The following is a 20,087-nucleotide window of genomic DNA, read 5'->3' as shown; positions in this document are numbered from 1 at the left end:
ATAAAACAATCATTCAAAGCCATATTTTCATTTCCAACCGTAAATCAATATTTATCATAGCCATCCGGCTCATAACATAACCCATAACCAGCCAATAATCATTATTAAATATAACCCTTTGGCTCACGGCATACACCGCACTTCCATCATCATCCTCAGCAACTCATACAGTCATCATTAATCATAATTCATCATTACTCTCCCTTTACTTCACCCTCAAGCTACCACTCTTCCTAGTCTCTTCTCATTTCTAGGCCTACTATAAGGCTTTAAGACTTAAAGGGTGAGAATGGAGGCTTAAAAGTTTGAAATTTGGCTTTAAAACTCAAAATCAACCTTTGCTGAAAACAGGGTCACGTGTGCGCGTTGCCCACGCGCACGCGTGGAAAGCGGAAAAAGGAAGTGACGTGTGAGCATCGTCCATGTGCACGCATGGGAAGCAGAAAGGTAGCGCGACGCATGCGCGTCAGTGACGCGTACTCGTAGGTGCGTTTTGTGCTCCTCGCCCAAACCTAGCACAGTACCAGCGCAACTTTCTGGATTTTCTACGGGGCACTTGCATCAATACAGTGACGCGTACGCGTCGGCCAGGTGCACGCGTGAGAGAGTAAAAATCGTGAGTGACTCATGCGCGTTGGCCATGCGTGCGTGTCGAAGTACGTTTTACCAAAAATTTTACTAAGTTAAAAAGCTGCAGAATTACATTTTCAAACCCCAAACTTCCGACACACATAACTTCTTCTACAAAATTCCTTTTTCAACTATTTCTGAACCGTTGGAAAGATCGCTGAATAAACTTTCATAAAAATCTAATTTTGATGGATTCCAAACTCCGTGGATTGAGTTACGGACCGCCAAAGTTGGTCAAAAATCAGTTTTTACCCAAAAATAGAAATCACCGATTTTTCCAATGTTCGCAAGTTAAATTCATTTCCACTCGTCCAAATGACCACAATCCAACCACATTCACATAATTACACTCAACTAAAACCAAACTTACCTCATCTACACAATTTCACCCAAAACTATCAAATTTCACACCTCAATTCCTCAAACGTTATTATTCAATAATCAAACAAATTATTCACACATTCAGTATCTAAAATCCATCCAATCTCTTATATCATCACACAATACACACATCAACTTACCTTCCTTACCTCTTTCCGGCCTCTGGCCCAAGATTCGCGGCCTTCGGCTAAATTTCACAATTTAAATGCAAATTCCACAACCCAATTTTCATTATCCAATTCATCAAATTCTCAACACACCAAACATATAAATTCACACAATTCTCAACTTAGTCATTAATTTATATTACATATCAACTATACATATTAGCACCAACCATTTACACAATCCAAACTTAATTCTAGGGGCATCTAGCCTAGGAATTCTCATCACACCACACGGTATTTAAATGAAAGTTAAACCGTAACTTAATGACGGCGGTTCACACCTAACTTGAATTCTCTTCTCCAAGGCCGACAAGCTTAACCCTCCACACCAAAGTTCCACAAGCAAATTGAATCTTCCCATTGTGTACCAAAATAACCAAATACACTAACATAACCAATTTCACATATATACATTAACCTAGGATTCATGAAAATGATAAATGACAAGGGTTTGGAGAGTTTCTTACCTTAACTCACTAAAGCTTGTGATGAATAACACCCATAGCTCATATTAGAGCACTTCTAAATAACCAAAATCACAATATTTCTTCAAAACCCATGCCAAATTTGAATTTAAAGAGAAAAAAGAAAACTAGACAGAGGACAGTGAAATACTCACCACAAAACTTAGGTAGCATTGTGAAGGAGGAAAAGAGCGACGTATGGTCGCAAACGGCCCGTCAATTAGAGTTCTGGATCAAAAGTTATGGTGATTTGAAGTTTGATGGAGTTAGGATTTTCTCTCTTCTTCTCTTCCCCATTTCAGCGCCCCACTCCCTTTTCTTTAGGGTAAATGAGCTGAAATGCTCATAACTAATGTTTATATATGTTGGGTCTTGGGCCCACTTGGGCCCAGTTCACTTGTTTTAGTCTGTTGGCCTAATTTTGGGTCAAAACCTTTAAAATTAAAGTTTTAAATCGTATTTTAAATATTTCTATCTTCCCAAATTATAAATTCTTATTTCTTAAAATTATTCACTTCTAATTAATTTTCTCAGGTACAGTACCGAACAAATCGCAGCCGGTACTGCCGGTCAAATTTCAAGTGCGTATTTTTATTCAAAAAATCATATTTTCTGACTCAGAAAAATTCACTAAGTCCAAATATCAATATATCATATTTAAATTATCAAATTCTGATTGCTAAATTTTCTAACAATATTCGCTCCTATTTAATTTATTATTTAATTAATTACGGTTTGACCGTATTTTACATCTAAAATTTGTTACTGCACAAGCATGATTTAGGATAATAAACTTGATTATTTGTTTGGTTAAAATAGGCCTCTTTTGTATTCATCTAATTAGAATATTGTTGTTGATTTTGAGTATATGACAATTATGCGTAAATTTTTTTGAAGATATCTAGCCCTTAACATCATGGCATTCTGTCCTGCTTCCCTTTTGTGATTTTGTAATCATATCAATATCATCTCAACATGTAATAGATGTCAGCATCGAAGTAAGTTTTCCCATATATCTGATGTGTCCATATATGTAGTTGGAAAGCCTTTAATATCTTAGTTTTGCTCTTTTGCTAAATGACTGTTGGTATTTAAGTATTGTCAATTTGAATTCACAAGGGTCCTTTTTGGTTTTTAATGATATGCTTATTAATTAAAGAACAAATGCACAATGTTGCTTGTAGGGTATTGTAAGGTTAATTTGTAAATTGAACTATTGGTGCTGTTAAAATTTTGAATGTATTGAAATTTAAATGATTTGTAGTTTACAAACTTCCTATTTGAATTGCTATGCTATTGCTATTGCTTAGTCAAAATTGTGCTTGACATGCAAATGCTATAGGTAGGAGCAAAGTTCTAAAAATTGGACTGGTCATTGAATCACTTTAGTTACTAGTTTACTGATTTATTGATCTAACCGATTCAACTGTGATTCAATTGAAATAATTGTAAAATAATAAATAAAATATAAATAAACATACCAAAATATTATTATATTCTAACATAAATCTTAAAATATTATCCAAATTAAAAATATTATATCACCAAAGTGTTATAATCTCATCCAAATACAAACTAAATAAATATCCAAATATCAAAAGACATTAAAATTTGTTATTAATCATCAAAATCAAAAGAGAATAGCGATATTCAAAAACCTTCAACTACTTCTACTTTGTTGGATCAGACACTCTCAATGGTGATTCATTCATTTCTCTCAAACATCTCTTTTAATTTTGTTAGGAGCAATTATTTAATTAAATAATCAAAGCACAAACAAAAAAGGCAAAAAATTATGCTGCACAAAGCATAAAAATGCAAAAACAGCATGACAAACAGTAGCACAACAAATAAACATCAATTCTTCAAATTCATGCAAGTCAGAAGATACCATCAGTCATGAGCAAAATATACTGCAAGATCCTCAAAGGAACATTTCCAAAATTCAAATGTAGCAAATTCATCTCCCTAACCCTATAAGCTCCATATGCTCCACCACCACTACCAATCAAGAATAATAAGAATAAAATCAGCAGTGAACAAAAATCAACAATTAGAACTATCAAGAACAAACACCAATAATCAGCAACAATAATAAACACAATACTAGATAATTAATACAACATCTGAACAGTAAGAATAGTTCCATAATTACTGTAAAAAAATATAAATTACTCATAACAGAAAAATCTAAGAAAATCATTACTCATAACAAGAATAGTTCAATAATGTTCATTACTCATCATCAGTAATAGAACTCACTTTGGAATTAAATCATTGATAATGAACAAACAAACTAAATTATATTGATTCAAAAAATTTAAGAAAATTCAAAACAGAGATCCGCAAGAAATTACTTACAAAAAAAATGAACAAATAAAGATTCATGATTTCAGAGCAGCGATTAAGAAAGAAGGAGCAAGAACACTAAGGACGAGCATAAATCACAAATCTCAAGGAGCAAGAATGCCAAGGAGCAGAAATTACTTTCTGTGACATTTTATGTAATCTCCTTGCTGCTACAACAACACCACACACAAATCGTAACACGATAAAACAAATCGAAATCAGAAAAATAAAAAGCTAAATGAAAAAAATGAAAATCTTTTAAGCAAAGGAATGCAGAGAAACTAGAAGTAGATGAAGAGGAGTGAAGCGAACCATGGTGGTGACGAAGATAGAGGTTTCGAATTCGAAAGGAAGACCAGTGACTGATTGTTGGAGAGGGGTTGGACTGTAAGACTATTTTGCCTAAGCGTGACGAACGGTAGTGCCTGAGCCCAACGAACGGCGGCGTTAAGTGAGGCGAGTGTACAAAGGGGTTGGAGGCGACCGGTTGGATATGGAGAGACAACTGGACCACATGGACAACGACAATGAGAAGAATGGCATCGACGATGGAGGCTAGGGTTGATCACAATGGACGCGGCATTGGTAGAGGCTAGGGCTTCTGTTTTTCTTTGGGGACTGGCAAAAGGAAGGAGAAGGGAGAAAGGGCTTTAGGGCTTGGGGGCACGCGCATGCTTTTTGAATGTTTTCTAAGCGAAATGGCGTCGTTTCATTTGAACTGGCTAGGTCACGGTTAGGTCTGACCGGCTGGTTCTCGGCCAGTTTAGTTGTTTGCATCCGATTTTTGAGTTAGAGGTTTTGTCTAAAGAACCGAACTTTAAAAGCTGCTGATTTACGGTTGGACCGATTCGATTGGTCAATCAAGTCTGATTTTCAGAACATTGGGTAAGAGTATTACTTTAACATGTTGATATTTCATATAACAACGCGCTTTTTTTAAAAATATTAGAAACTATTTTACTAAGAATAATTGAATTGATTTTATGATTATTAAAGTTTAAAGTAATTATGATTTATATATAATTGTTTTATTATAACGAGGGATTTCAAGAAAGGATAAAATATTATTATTATTATTATTATTATCTATTTTGATTAAAATAAAGTTTAGTTAATATTATTATTAAGTTTAAAATCTGTCAGTATGAATAAATATCGATATTTTTTGGTGAATTTAGCTTTGCTAAAGTTTTATTGTATATTTTTTATTACTATGTTACTAATGTCATTTATATTACTAATTCATATATATTATTACTTGTGTTTTAGTATATCCAATTTTTAAGATTATCCATTTAAGATATTTATGTTTTAAAGCGTTGAGTAAGCACTCTCATAATATGACACGTGGCCTCTTATGACACCTCATCATCATCACTTCATTCCCTTCTTCTCATTCAATGAATCAAGGAAACCAAGGAAAGAAACAATAGAAACAAAGAGCCGTGAGTGAGAGAGAATGAGAAGCCATGGCACCGTAAATTTTTTAAACTTGATTTCTTAAGTTCCATAATTCTAATAAAAACTTAAATCTGATTAAAGTATTTGAAGTTAACAAATTAATCAATAAGTGCATCAAGTCGTACCAAGTAATACCTCACATGAGTGAGAGTCGATCTCATAAAGATGGATAGACTGAGTAACAACAATCAAATGAATTACTTAGTTAGGAAAACAAAAAAATGGTATTTTGAGGTTTAAAAGTATTAAAACAGTAATTTAGAGAAATTGGTGTGAAAAGTATGTGAGGAGATAGTTAAGGTTTTGGAGTTGTTTATTTTTTCGGATTAAGTTTTCTTACCAACTATTTTAATCATGCAAGATATATTTTATGTCAAACTATAATTGACTAAACCCTAATTCCTTAGTGATCTAGTCTCTTCTAACCTAATCAACTGCCAATTCCTTGGTAATTTAATGTAGATTAGAGGGTTAGGTTCAATTCTAATTTATTAGTCACAAAAACTCTAATTACCTAAATATAGAGGATTATATATCATGTATCCCGTTAAGTCTAAGTAATTAGCAATTTAGGAGGAATTTACTTTCAAGCTAGTATTCAAGTGATATAATTTTTCCAAGAATCAATAAGAATTCACATAGAATAGGAGTTATTTTTTAATACGCTCAAATTCATAAGATGAAGAACGAAAGTAATCCTTGAAATTAAATCAGTACATTAATTAAAGTAGAGTGGTAAAAATATTAATCTATGAAAATAAATAGAGCTTCTAATCTTAACCAAGAAAGTTTAGCTGCTCATGACTCAGAGAGAAAACTAGAGTTCAGAAGTGTAAAAGTGTGGAATGAGGTCCGAGAGAAGAGATGATAGCGCGAAGGGTTAAATTTTTTTTCCTTTAATATCTAACCTAATTTGATTTGAAAATAAAATAGAATAAAAAATTCTAAACCTAAAAGATTGTGTTTTGAAGTAATAGTAATGATAAGAAAGTAAAATAAAATAATTATTAACTAAATCTTCGGCCATAAAGCCCTTCTTTATGATCCAAATTCGCGCTATTATCGGTAAACGCCAGTTCAGCGTTTAGCGACCTTAGGACAGTGAGATTTCTGTTTTCCTGGCACTAAATGCCAGGCTCGGCGTTTAGCGCCCCACGAGGTAGTGGCTTGGGCACTGGTTACGAGGTACCTGGCGCTAAATGCTGAGTCGTGGCGTTTAGCGCCATGATGCCGGAAGAATAGCATAAATTATTATATATCGTTGAAAAGATCTGAAAGTTGGCTTTCGAATGCCGCTAAAATTGCGTCAATTGGACTTCTGTAGTTTAAGTTATGCTCGTTGGAGTGAGAGGAGGTCAGAGTTGATACCTTTCACTTTTTTTTTTCTGCACGAACTCTATTAAATTTGCCCGAATCTTTTCTGTAATTAATAAAACCACAATGCGTCTCAAAGTAGCATCCAAATGAGTAGATTGAGGATTGAGAGATCTAAAAAGTGTGTTGAGGGAAAGAGAAACGAGAGAAACGTGGAGTGTAAAAATGAAATGTTTAGTATTAGGTTTCTGATAAATGAACATAGCGATTAATATATTTTTTAATTATACATTTATTTTAAAAATCAAATAAAGATAATCATATTATAATTTAAAGTTAAATACTAATAAAAAATATAATGATAGTAGAATGAAGATGATAGTGGGGGTAGCTTTGTAACTTGGTATATATATATCTATAATAACATTTAAAACTTATAATTTTAAATAAAGTATTTTTATTTTAAAATTTACATCCAAAATATATATTTTTATTTATTAATTTTTGGAAATTATGAAAAGAGCTCAATTCAATTATAATGTACTAATTCTATCTGTCATCGTAAAATTCTACAATCAAATTCAATTTTATAAGGTTAATAACAAAGAAAAGATTTACACTATCTAACAACAATATAAAATTTAAATCCTTATAAAAAAAGTAACAAAATTAACTTAAAAACATGTATAAATAATTATGATAACGAAGAAATAATAATAATAATATATTTCATGTTCATATAAAATGAGCTATACTTTACATATGTTCCAAATTCCAAAAATTAATTTTTATAAATATTATAAAAATTAATCTTACTTAATAATTATTATATTAAAAATTTTTTAATAATTAAATATCTCTAATAGTCTTTTAGAGTAATTTTTTTAGACTAAATCTTATAAAATTTTTGAATCTAGTAATAGAAATGGACAGAAACTTTAACTTCAGTCATGCCATAGAGAAATAAAAATCTTAAATAGTTATACTTTAAATATATATTGATGTCGGTAAAATATAATATAGAGGATGCTAATAAGTTAAAAATCATAATTCTAGAAACCAAAAGCAAACCTATTACTATTTTTTAAAAGAATATCATATAAAATCTCATATTTTTTATTTTTATTTTTATTTTTATTTTTTATATATATTAATCTTTTTGTAAAAAAAACAAATATATTTTTAGGTTAATTTTTTTTTATTTTTTTCTTTTAAACATATTTTTTCTCTAATTTTCTATCATACTCAAGAGACAAATATATCTTTAGAACATTAATAAAATGGTCTTTTTAGAGTAGTATCTATCATAGACTAGCGAAAAATTAGTCGTATCCTACAACTACACCGATCCTTTTAGAGTGTAGATCTTCTCCGATCCGTTGATAATTCAGATTGGATAATATTCGTCGTTGTCTTCATCAACGCTTATGTTAGAAAATGTGAATTTTATATTTGATTTGCTTGCAAAGAGAGAAAACAAATTAATGTAGCTAAATATACGTAGTGTATATCTTCTTAAAAAAAACTTTTATGTAATTACTCTTAGCAAGACAGAGACTACTGGGCATAGTTTTCAGTGTACCGTACTTTAGCGCAATGGGTAGGCAGAGGAAGCAACAAGAGCTCCTTTAGCCGCACGTGAAGGAGCTCAGCACTTTACCGAAGAAGCTACGGCTAGCGCTAGCACTAGCCGTAGCTTCTTCCGCTTCTTCCTGCGGCCAAAACTCTTTGAATTCCAGGTATAGTATAGAAACTGTGGTATTACAGGATTATGGGATTAGGGGTATACATAGGCTAGAACTTTTTTGTTTTTTCTTTTTCTTACTTTGACTTTATTTTATGTCATAAAAAATATCTTAATTTCTTTTTAGTACCATATTAAATTCACATTAATATATAAATTTAAATTATAGTTCAAAATCCATCCCCATCATTATGACTTTAACTTATCAAACTGTTAACGAACTAAGTTTGAGTTAGCTAATGCTCTATGTTGACTCAGTTACAAATCTATAAACAAATCAAATTCATGATGTCACTATATTAATTCAACAACAGTTTATCAAAATTTTATTTTAGTACTTGATTAAATTCACATTAATTGCTAGTATTTTATTTTAGACTTGCTCCTGATTAAATTTTATTTTCATTGGTTGTTGTTCCAAAAATAATTCTAATGAATATAGTCTAATTAAGCGAATTAATTTATTAAACATAATTTTTAAATTAAATTTTGAGAATAGAATATTATTTTAAATTTTATTAATGCATAAAAATTTTGTGTTTAATTTATTTTAGATTGTTATACTGATATTTTGTTTCCTAATGTATTGAATATAATTTTATTTTGATATTTTTTATTATAGCATTAATCAATAATTTCTTTTTTAATCTTAAAAAATATTATACATATTAAAATAAAAATTTTCACTTGTAGTTGGATATTGGTCATTTTTACAGGAAAATTATATATATCTTGCATTCATATATGAAAATATTAAAATTGATTATATAATTAGAAAAAAAAAGAAAAATTTGACATTAAATAAAAAAGTTTCATTCTTAAAGATTAGCCATCATTCAAGGAAAAAGAAGTAATTAAGGATTTCAATTAACAATTCATGATTTAAGCAAAACAACACATAATTGATATACATACTAGCAAGATTATATCATTAATTTTTTTTTAACTTTTAATTTATGAAAAGGTATAGTATTAATATTTGATACAATTTTTAAAATTAAATTATAATTTTTTAAAAAGCTATTTAAGTGCTTATGGAGAAGTTAAAAAAAATAACTTTTCTTATAATAAAAAGTTTTTCATCACTCTTCTTTTAAAATAAGCACTTCTAGTACTAAAAAATCAAACACAAAATAACTTATTTATAAGCTACTTTTAATATAAATATTTATTGTTTAAACTCTTTTTTCCAAAAAAAAATTAATTAAGTTATTTACCTAAACCGGATCTAATATATTAGATAAGAAAATTATTCTTACATTAAAAAAGAGTGAATTTTCTTATTCAAAAAAAAAAAGTTTGATTGGTTTAAATTATTAAACTAAAATATTTCTCCTATAAAATTTTAAATTTAAAAATATTATAATTTAGAATAAAATATACCTTTTATTATTAAAGTGTTCAAAAATTTTTAAAATTATTGTTAATGTTTAATTTGAATCAATTTTATCCTTAATGTTTGAGATAATTTTACTTTTATCCCTGTTGATAATATCTTGACAGTCAACATCAAATAAAAAAAATTATAATTTCACAATTTTACTGTAATGAACCACATTTTGAAAATCTAAATATAAATAAGTTATAATTTATTTTATTAATTGAAGTTCCTTATTTTTTGAAATTATTTTATTAAAAGTAATTAAATTAATTTTATAACTATTTGAATTCAATTAAATTCAGATTCTTATATATATTTTTATTATGATAAAATATTTTACATAATTAAAACCATAATTTTAGTACTTTATAAATAATGAAAATTACTTTGAGTAATTGATATTTTTAATTTAAAACCATATATATATATTTGAGTAATTGATATTTTTAATTTAAAAATAAAATTTAATTAATAATTTATTATCGAGCAAGATATCCGTCGATATGAGTAAATATCGGTATTTTTTGATAAACTTAGCTTTGCTAATGTTTCATCGTATATCTTTTATCATTATGTTGTTAATGTCATTTATATTACTAACTGATATATATTATTACTTATGTTTTAATATATCAATTTTTATAATTATCCGTTTAAGATATTTATAACTTAAATCGCTGATTCAGCAGCTTGATTTCGTGACACCCAACCACCCCTTACGTGTCGTCAAACCATTTAAAATCATCCTCATCATTATTAATTACCATCATCAGCATCTCATTTCTTCCTTTAACGTTACAATAAGAAAGAAAAAAAGAGAGAGAGGGAACGTAAAATCCATGGAACCCAAGAGTTTCTGACTTTGATTTTTTGCGATCTATAATTCTAAGAAAAAATATAATCTGATAAAAATGTTCGTATCCTCCTCCTCTACACATTGGCATTACTTTTGTTTGGTAGAAGTCGACGGTGACATAGTTCTCCTTCCCTTTGAATTCGGCCAATTGGTGTTCTAGGAGGTACATGCGATTTTTGACGTTTTCTTCTTCAGTAGCTCGGTCAGAAAGCTTCTCCATAATTTTTTTGTTTTGATTTCGTATAGAGGTAGGATTTGGTAATTTTATAATAATTAAATGTGAATTGGATGAGTAAATGTTGGTTTGATTGATTATTATTTGAGTTTGATTAAGTTTATGTTGAATTTTTATTGTTTGCTTGAGATTTTGGGTCGGCTATGTATAAACAGTCACCTGAGGTGTTTTGGTGAATCTGGGACTATTGTGATGTGGTATTTTTAGATAAATTTGGTAAGGTTTGATGGCCAAGAGAAAAGATTAAAAATTACGAAGAATCGATAATTAAAAAACTCGAGAACGGAATAACGCACTAGTAATATTTTAAGAGAAAAAAGGTTAAGAGTTTCAATTTTAGTATAAAAGAAAGATTAGTAATTAAATTTTATTTTTGAAGGGTAACATCATATTTGGATATAAAAAATTGAGGTACTATTTGTAATTATATAAGTTTTTAGGGATTTTAGGTAATAAATAAAGTACAAGGATAAAAATGGATATTTTGTAAAAGTTTAGTGTTGCTTTTATAAATATTGAGATAAGTGAGGTTTCAAATATAATTTTATAAAAATGTTGGGTTAAAAATGAAATATTTAAAATTTTGAAGTTTAAAACGTAAATAATACGAGTTTAAGAATAAAAGCTTTACAAAGCTAAGTTTTTTAAAGAAAAGCTATAAATATTATTTATTTACCATTTAAATTATCTTATTTATTTATTGTTATCATTTTTTTAAAAATATTTAAGTCAGAGAAGAGCAAACAGAAGAATTCTTAAAAGCTTTAGAGGACGCAGTTGATTTAAGAACTTTATGATTCTTTTTCATAAGACATTAAGGAAAGGCAAGAGAAGAATGTGAAGTTGAATTATGCAAGGTTCAGAAAACCGGACCGGTCATCAAACCGCTCTAGTCACTGGTTCACTGGTTCACTGGTCTAACCGGTTCAACCGATAGTTCAACCGGAAAAACCGTTTTAGAGTAGAATAGTAAATAAATTATAAATACACATCCTAAAATATAATTATAGTCTGATACAAATCTTAAAATATCTTCGAAATTAAAAACACTACATAAAATATCATCAACCAAATACATATGATCTTATCAAAATCCAAACTCAAAAGTTAAATAGTAATAAAAGCATATGTAAATATTAAATCCCAACATCATGGTTTATCAATTATCAAAATCCGCAAGAACTTGTTGCAAATCTGCTTCGGTGGGATGATCTTCACCTTCATTCCCACCCTGATCAGCAGAAGAAAGAGATGCAGCATAAAGACCACTACTACCACCGCCACTTTGATATAAATCAGCATCAATTTCACCTAATAAAATAGAAATGTTATCATTATATTATAAACTAACAAGATTCTAATAAATCATTAGAAACTAAATATACTATACTCACGCAATAAGTCATCCACATTACTAGGAAGATCAGGCTCTTTCTCTACAACCTCTTCAGTCACCCAGAAGTCAACTTGACTGATACTTTCATAATCAATTGGATCATGTTGTGTCTTTATACGTTGGCAATTTACAAAATCTATGTGATGCGGTTAGTCTCAGATTTGAATCTACTGCTAAAAAATAATAATATAGATGCAACGAAATTTTCCAATGCTGATTGAATAGCAAAGGGAGCCGCTCAAGATGATGTTAGAACAACAAAGGGAATGAAATTAAATAACCCTTAAGACATTATACATAAAACTAGATGTGACAGCATGAAATAAATTCATTAACCAAAATCAAACTTCAGCAACTAAAATTGAGTCCGATGCAACGATAAGCCAAAACAACATTTGTTTAAAAGGAAGAAAAATACAAATCAGTAAAAGAAACAAAAAATAAAATGAAACCCCAACTATAATCAAATACAAGACCTAAAGCAAGCTAAAACTCATGCTATTAATCAAACCTCAACTATGCTATAAACAAATTCAGGCAATGAATTAAGCATGCATATAGACCGAACCCAAAGGTTCAATTCATGCAAGAAACAAGTTTTTCTAATTTCTAGGAGCTACTGGGCAAATTGCTCAGATGATTTGGATTTATTCAACAATAGCATGGGGAAAAATTACCACTGATGAACTAAAACAAGCTTAGAAATGAGAAATTAAGTAAAAGCAAGGATCAACAACAACAATAGTAAGAATAAGAAAATTGGTACCCTGCTAGTAACTTTCTTATTCTCCAGAGGTAGAATAGCGAGATAAATGCAACCTTTGATCTTAAATCTGTGACTAAAATTGAAGAAAAAAAGAATCAAATCAAATCAATACCGAAAAATTAGAAATTCAAAATCAAAGTAGCAACTAATTATGTCAAATACTCAAGCTACAAACAAATTCAGTTCAGTTCAGTTCAGTTCACATCACAGTTGACAAAGAGCAAGTTCACAGGAATTGAAATCAGAATTTGAAATTAGAAAATTGAAAGAGCAAGTCCACCGAACACAAATTGAGCTGCACAGTTCAGTTCACAAAAAAGAGCAGAAAATATAGCAGAGGACCAAACACCAAGTTGACCAACAAATAGAAATTGTGCAACAAAGAGGAATTAAGCTACAAGACAGAGCAGAAAATGCACAGTTCAGTTCACAAAATAGAGCAGAAAATGGCAACATGCAATTCAGTTCAGTTCAGTTCACAGCACAGTTGACAAAGAGCAAGTTCACAGGAATTGAAATCAGAATTTGAAATCAGAAATTGAACATTGAGGACGAGGAGAAACAGAATATGAGGACAAAGAGAAACAGAATATGAGCAGAGGTCTAACTTGAGTAACTTCAGTTCAGTTTACAGAGGACGAGGCGAAGGACAAAGAGAAATGAGCAGAGGACGAGTCACTCACCTGGGGTCGATGGAGGGCTCCCGGTGTTGACCGTTGAGGACCGCCGATGAGAGGCTACTGCGTGCTGGTGAAGATGAAGACGATCGAAATTGAGGGCACCAGGTGACGAGAAGATGAAGATGAGCAGGAACCAGGCGACGCCGGAGATTGGAGGGTTGCTGGAGCTGAGGATGGCGAGTGGCGACACCACGGGGGCGAGGGATGGCGATAGGGCTTCAGGCAGCGCCGCTAGGGTTCTTCTTCTCCATTGGAGATGATGATTGCTGAATGAATGGGGTCGGGGCTCGGGGGAAGAAATGGGGGGTGCTCCACGGGCGGGTCGGGTCGGGTTTGGTTTTTTATTTTTTTTTTTTAAAACGCAAAACGGCGTCGTTTAGTGAAAGATGCATAACCGGCCGGTCACCGGTTCAGTCCAACCGGCCGATTTTTGACCGGTTCGCCGGTTCTTGAGCGGTTCATCCCTCTGCGGTTTTCAGATAAGGACCGGACCGCTTGCAGCGCCGGTTCGCGGTTAAACCGGTTGAACCGGCCGGTCCGGTCCGGTTTTCAGAACATTGGAATTATGATAAAGAATTAAAAGAATGAAGAAAAGAAGAGAGAAAGAAAAGAAGTGAGAAAATAATAGAGAAAGATGAGAAAGAAAAGAAAAGAAAAAGAATAAAAAGAGAATGATGTATGAAGTAAAAGACTCTCTGCCACAGAAGAGCAAAGAGCAGTGATGAGAATGATACATTAAGTAAAAGAATCTCTGTCACAGAAAAGTTGAGAGCAGTGACTAAAAAGATTTTAATAAACATCTGCCACAGTAGAGAAGATAGAAAAGAAGGTATTAATTAAAGGGATCTCTACCGCAGTAGAATAGAGAGCAAAGATTGAAAAGAAATTTCTAGTGGGGACGGCGATACGTAACATTCACTTGATACTATAGGGACGGCTCAGTGAGGACGGCGATGCGTAACACTCACTGGAGACCGAAAGGAAGGTTCTCCCATGAGGACGGTGATGCGTAACGCTCATGGAGGGGACGTTGGCTGAGATAAGGTCGGCGGTACAAAACGCTTATCTCAGGACCAGTGTTGAGAATCAGGCAACAAACCGACACATGAGCTCATGGCCTGTATAGGACTAGACATGCATCATACTTGTTTGCGCATATTTATTTGTGATTGTGTCTTTGTAGCACCCTAACTATCAAAATGTCACACTTCCGGCTGCGCCACTCTGATAGCTCGGGTATTACGACGACTCTTATAATAATTAATACTAAAATATGAGCATGTTTAAAACTTAAATCGAATATTTCAAAAACATACATTCATACTTACAGTATAAATTACAATACTCACAGGAGATATATACATACATACATATTAATTTACAACATCTCATATCAAAATCCTATCCCTCTTATAAGACTTGCAAAATTAAAGGCGAGGAAAACATAAATACTAAAACAATACAAAAATATCGTCTGACAGAAAATAAATAATATCTTCTGAACTTCGTTGTCTGTAACCTGAAAAGAGAAGATCTGTAGGGGAGTGAGAACATCATCCTCAAAAGGGTTCTCACTATATGGTTGCAGAATTACTATAACAGGAAATGCGAGATACAATCGTTACAGTGATTAATAACCGCCTTATGTATCTTTTCAAAAACAAAGGTCTACTATAAAAAGTATCTGAAATCTTTTCTGAAAGAGAAAACTGTTCATTTCTTAAAAATTCAAAATCCTTTCAAAATAGTTTATCTATGCTGAACCAGATTAGTTTTTCATACTTTTCTAAACCAGGAATACAAAACCGAAACCAACCATCGGCCCATGTCATATCAACCACGGCCCTAGGCCAAAACAATCCAACAGTAGCCAATCCACCACAATCCAACAGAGTTTCAGTTGCAAACACAAGTAGGATGCTCAAGCACAAACAAACAGTTACATCAAGTAGAACAATTAGCAATTAAACACATTTAATCACATAGGCAAACCAAGTACAATATTTACATCCAAACAATGTCATGTAGATGCAAATGATGAATGTCTGTCCTAATGGCTGATGATATCATCTGTTGGTTATAAAGCCAACCCGACAAGTCCTGGTAGCTAACGATTAGACTGTCCCTCTATCGTGCATCCCCAACTCGAGTTACTCACAATCATAAATCATAATTCATATCCAACACCCTCACTGGTGTATATTCACGGGGATAAGCTCATCTGGAACTTTTACAGTGTCCGGCCACACTTTCGACATAGGGTCAGCAGAGTATCGAGTCTCAACCTAGAGCACGTGGTGGCTAGTCACTACTTTCACCTACGGAAACTCGTATATCAGATAATTAGAAGTGCAACATTCACTTTATCAGCTCAAAATCATTCATATTCATACTCAGCCATCCGGCTCATAACATATTCCACAATCCGCCATAATTCATTATCATATACAGCCATTTCGCCTCATAACATATTTCACAATCAGCCAAAATTCATTATCATATACAGCCATTCCGGCTTATAACATAAAAGCAGTTCCACCATCCAACATCATCAAACTCATAAAATTATCATTCAAGCCATAAATCACTTTTTCTTAATTCAATTTACTTTGAAATCGAAAATCAATTCTATCCAGCCTTGGCCTTAAAATCCCCATTTCACAAATCTTTTCAGGCTCGTAGCCACTTTTCCTCAAACGTAACTTTCTCTTTTCTAAAACAAAGTCACCCTCAGCATCATATTTCCAAAATTCCAAAACCAGGCAAAATTAAAATCTCCTTTGAAGGATTCAAAATCATTCATCCTAATATAGGATTCGATAATAAAATTTCTCAGCCGAGTCTCAAGACTTTAGGGAAGGATAACCTATCTCAATTTCTTAAAAATTCATTGAAATTCTTAAAATCATAGATCTTTGGTTTAAGCAAATAAAAACAGAGTTTATTATAAAACTGGATCATATAAAGTCACAAGTCGCAACCCAATCCAAAGTCAATTCACTTGAAACAGAACCGATTCATTTAAATTAAAACCACTCTCAGGTTCCTCTTTAAAAACCAATTCTCTGACTTTTTCCAAAATGTCACAAACACAATTATTCAGTCAAAGTCCAATTTTTTTTAAAATCACTAAAAGTTCATCTGAACGAAATCTTTAAGTCTAACCAAAAGCAAAAGTCCTTTTTATATTAAAATCAGCATTAGAACATAATACTTTCCTTCAATGACTCAAATAGTAAAATAATTCATTCCTAAATAAGTCGAACTCAAGACATATAGTTTACTTGAATAAGTTAAACTCGAAAACATAAACATTTTCTTAATAAATCAAATAATACAATTTCTCAAATCCAAACATTTCTAAATAACTTTTCAAACAAAGTCTAGGATTTTTATAGAAATTTCGGCAGCACCTCCCCTAAAACTTGGACTTTACCACCCGGTTCAGGTCCCAACTAAACCGTTCCACAATCCTTTTCAATGGTCCAAATCCAAAATCAGTTAAAAAGCAAGCTAAATCCAATAGTCACCTCATTTTCATATCTCAAGGAAAATGTTTCAAAATCAAATCATTATCAATTGATTAAACTCATTTCCAAAACTTTAAAGAAATAGTTCAGCAACAATTCATTTATCAAAACCAAGCAATAATCTAATCAAAACATATAATCATATCCATCCAAGGTAGCCAAACAATACATAAGACTGGTACAATCACTAAAAGTATATAATTCTCACACCAGTATCCATTTATAACAATTCCAGATATAAAATAGCTTTTTAGAAAAAGCCCCTACCTCGACACATTGAAACCACAACCCAAACTCGTTAACTGACTTATTTCGTCTCGACCCGAATCGACTGCAACCAAAACCTCAGCTCCACTTGCTTTCTCAACAACAATAACGACTCTAATCGCAACATATAATAGTCAGGACTCAATCCCACATTACCAAAGCTCAGATTCATTAACTAAACACAATAGAATACTAATGCGGGGATTTCGAAACGAAAACGCTTGCCGAAACAAAGAAAGAATGGCTGAACCGAAACAGCAGCGGCGGCAGCCCGACAACCACCTCAAGCGGCAGCGGCGACCGGACTCCGGCGATGGTAACTGAAACCCACATACAGAGATGATAAAATTTTCAGAATCTTAAACGAATGAAAACCAACTTAAAAACCCTTACCGGCAGTGTTTTCCGGCGGTGATGGCGGTGGCATTCTCCGGTGGTAGAGGCTCGGCTCGAAGATTCAGCGGTGGCCCCGGAAGTCACAGAACCACTTCCGGTGGTCAGAATTACAGAGACACAGCTCCCTTCTCCTGCAACAGCACCTGCGGCGGCCTAAACCCTTTTCTGACTGCGGTTCAGCTTACCATCATCAGTAGCGGCGAGCTCAAATGGTGGCAGTGGCGGCGGCCATTTCAACAGAGGCGACGCCGGTGACGTGAGCATCGGCTGGGCACGGTGGTTGAACCCCAGCTCAGCCTCAGATATCTCTGCCTCCTCTGTTCCCGAGTTCTCTCTCTTACTCTGCCATAAGTGGCGGCGGCTAGTTCTGTGATGAGGACGACGGCGGCGCAGTGAGGGCGACAGCAGCGACGCGATGGCAGCTACCAGACACGGCGCCTTCTCCCTTCTGATCTGGTTCGCGCTCGTCTCTCTCTCTCTCTGTGCTAGTCGGTAGTGACAGAAATGGCGGCCACAAACCCTAGCGGCGGCGGGTCAGTCGCGATGGAGGCACGGCGGTGACGACTGGGCACGGCCCGGTCTCCTCTTCCTTCTTCTTCTTCCCTCGCGGCAGCTCTCTGTCTCTCACCTCGGTCCTGACTTGCGATGGTGCATCGTGGTGGATCGACGACGGCAGTGGGCTCCTTACCGGCGTTGTTCCTCCTCTCTTCCCTTTTCCCAATTCTGTTTTCTCCTTCTTTTCTTCGTTGATTTCTTTCCTTTAGATAGTCATGTGTGTATGTGTTTAGGATAGGTGCTGCGGCTGCGCAGCGTGTGAAAGAATGGAAGGGATGGGTGTGACAAAAATTAGGATTAGGGGCAATTTAGTAATTTTAACAAAATTGAGGTAATAGAGTAATTAAAAACCAAATTTTAATCTAACAATAATATCTATAGAAATACTATTTAATTATTAATTTACAAATTTATTTTCAAATGGATACTCTAACTCAATAATTAGAGATAATTAAATTAGTTTCCTTTAGATCACAAAAATTAAAATTTAAAATCTAATTATTCAAACTAAAGCGGATAAAACTCATTATTTTCCAATCACTAAAGTTTCAAATCAATAATAAGAAAACACTCGATTAATATATAAATTTCTGGAAATTATATTTTCGAGTAAATAAAATAAATCATTAAATAACAATATTTAGTTTCTGAAAATTCGGGGTCGGGGTCTTACAGTTTTCTATGATCGTGTGTGCTTGGGATTGGATTCTATGCTTTGTAATTGTTAGGTTGGATTATACTTTGTTGACTGTTATTATTGACTGAGAACATAATGAAACGAACTTAACTTCTAACTCCGACCCTACTAAGAACTCTTCAGTTCTTACCCTTTATTTTCACCCCCTTTCAGCTACAGGTGCGAAGGTTTAGTGCAGAGCTACAGGAGCATAGAAGAGTATGTTTTGAGTTGTTAGACTTTATTTTTCTCTCATCGTTTATTATTTTGTTTTTAGAGGAGTAGGACTTGTATATATATATATATATATATATATATATATATATATATATATATATATATATATATATATATAATGTGTACCTTAGGTTTCTTTGTACGTAAGTTAACTTTATTCCTGTTTATTCCTGAGCATTGTACTTTTAATTTTGCGATTTTTGCTTTATCTATTTTTTAAGACTCCTCGTATACTACGTTCTTTCAATTATTATACGTATATATATTTTATCTTAGAGATCGTAATACCACACCACTTCGATTTTACGACTTAAGCGTAAAGATTTGTGTGGTAGGGTATTACAGGATTTATTAATCAATTGCTTATTGCTTATCACACTAAGCCAGAAGATTATATGTAGCTAATGATTAAGATGTCTTAATAGTTTATAATGATCTTATAATCGGCATTTGGTACAAGTAATTAGACTCTACTAAAAAATACAAAGAATAGAAGCTAAGAATAAAAGAGGGGTTACAATTTTTTAAGACAAGAGTGTATTTCTACACAAGCTAACACAATCAAATAAGAGGTTGATACAATGAAATCCTTTGATGAACTT

At 32.6% G+C, this 20,087-nt stretch overlaps 3 long non-coding RNA genes across 4 annotated transcripts; all 3 read right to left on the bottom strand.

Annotated features, from left to right (window-relative positions):
* Nucleotides 1–3,160: 3,160 nt before the first annotated feature.
* Nucleotides 3,161–4,675, bottom strand: LOC140174785 (uncharacterized). Its single transcript, XR_011864465.1, has 2 exons — nt 4,304–4,675; nt 3,161–3,643 (listed from the first exon to the last, which is right to left on the bottom strand). It is a non-coding gene; the product is annotated as an uncharacterized lncRNA (long non-coding RNA).
* A 7,281-nt stretch (nt 4,676–11,956) lies between these two features.
* On the bottom strand, nt 11,957–14,137 carry LOC112705785 (uncharacterized). The gene is made up of 4 exons (XR_003155565.3): nt 13,828–14,137; nt 13,145–13,217; nt 12,377–12,514; nt 11,957–12,293 (listed from the first exon to the last, which is right to left on the bottom strand). It is a non-coding gene; the product is annotated as an uncharacterized lncRNA (long non-coding RNA).
* Nucleotides 14,138–15,106: 969 nt separating this feature from the next.
* On the bottom strand, nt 15,107–18,858 carry LOC140174786 (uncharacterized). Of its 2 annotated transcripts, XR_011864466.1 has the most exons (3): nt 18,015–18,855; nt 17,622–17,941; nt 15,107–15,358 (listed from the first exon to the last, which is right to left on the bottom strand). It is a non-coding gene; the product is annotated as an uncharacterized lncRNA (long non-coding RNA). The 2 variants fall into 2 exon arrangements; XR_011864467.1 differs by lacking the exon at nt 15,107–15,358 and having other exon boundaries at nt 17,455–17,941; nt 18,015–18,858.
* Between the last annotated feature and the right edge of the window lie 1,229 nt (nt 18,859–20,087).

The sequence above is a fragment of the Arachis hypogaea genome, chromosome 8, assembly GCF_003086295.3.
Source record: "Arachis hypogaea cultivar Tifrunner chromosome 8, arahy.Tifrunner.gnm2.J5K5, whole genome shotgun sequence".
NCBI classification, from domain to species: domain Eukaryota; kingdom Viridiplantae; phylum Streptophyta; class Magnoliopsida; order Fabales; family Fabaceae; genus Arachis; species Arachis hypogaea.
This window is presented reverse-complemented; position numbering and strand designations above follow the sequence as displayed.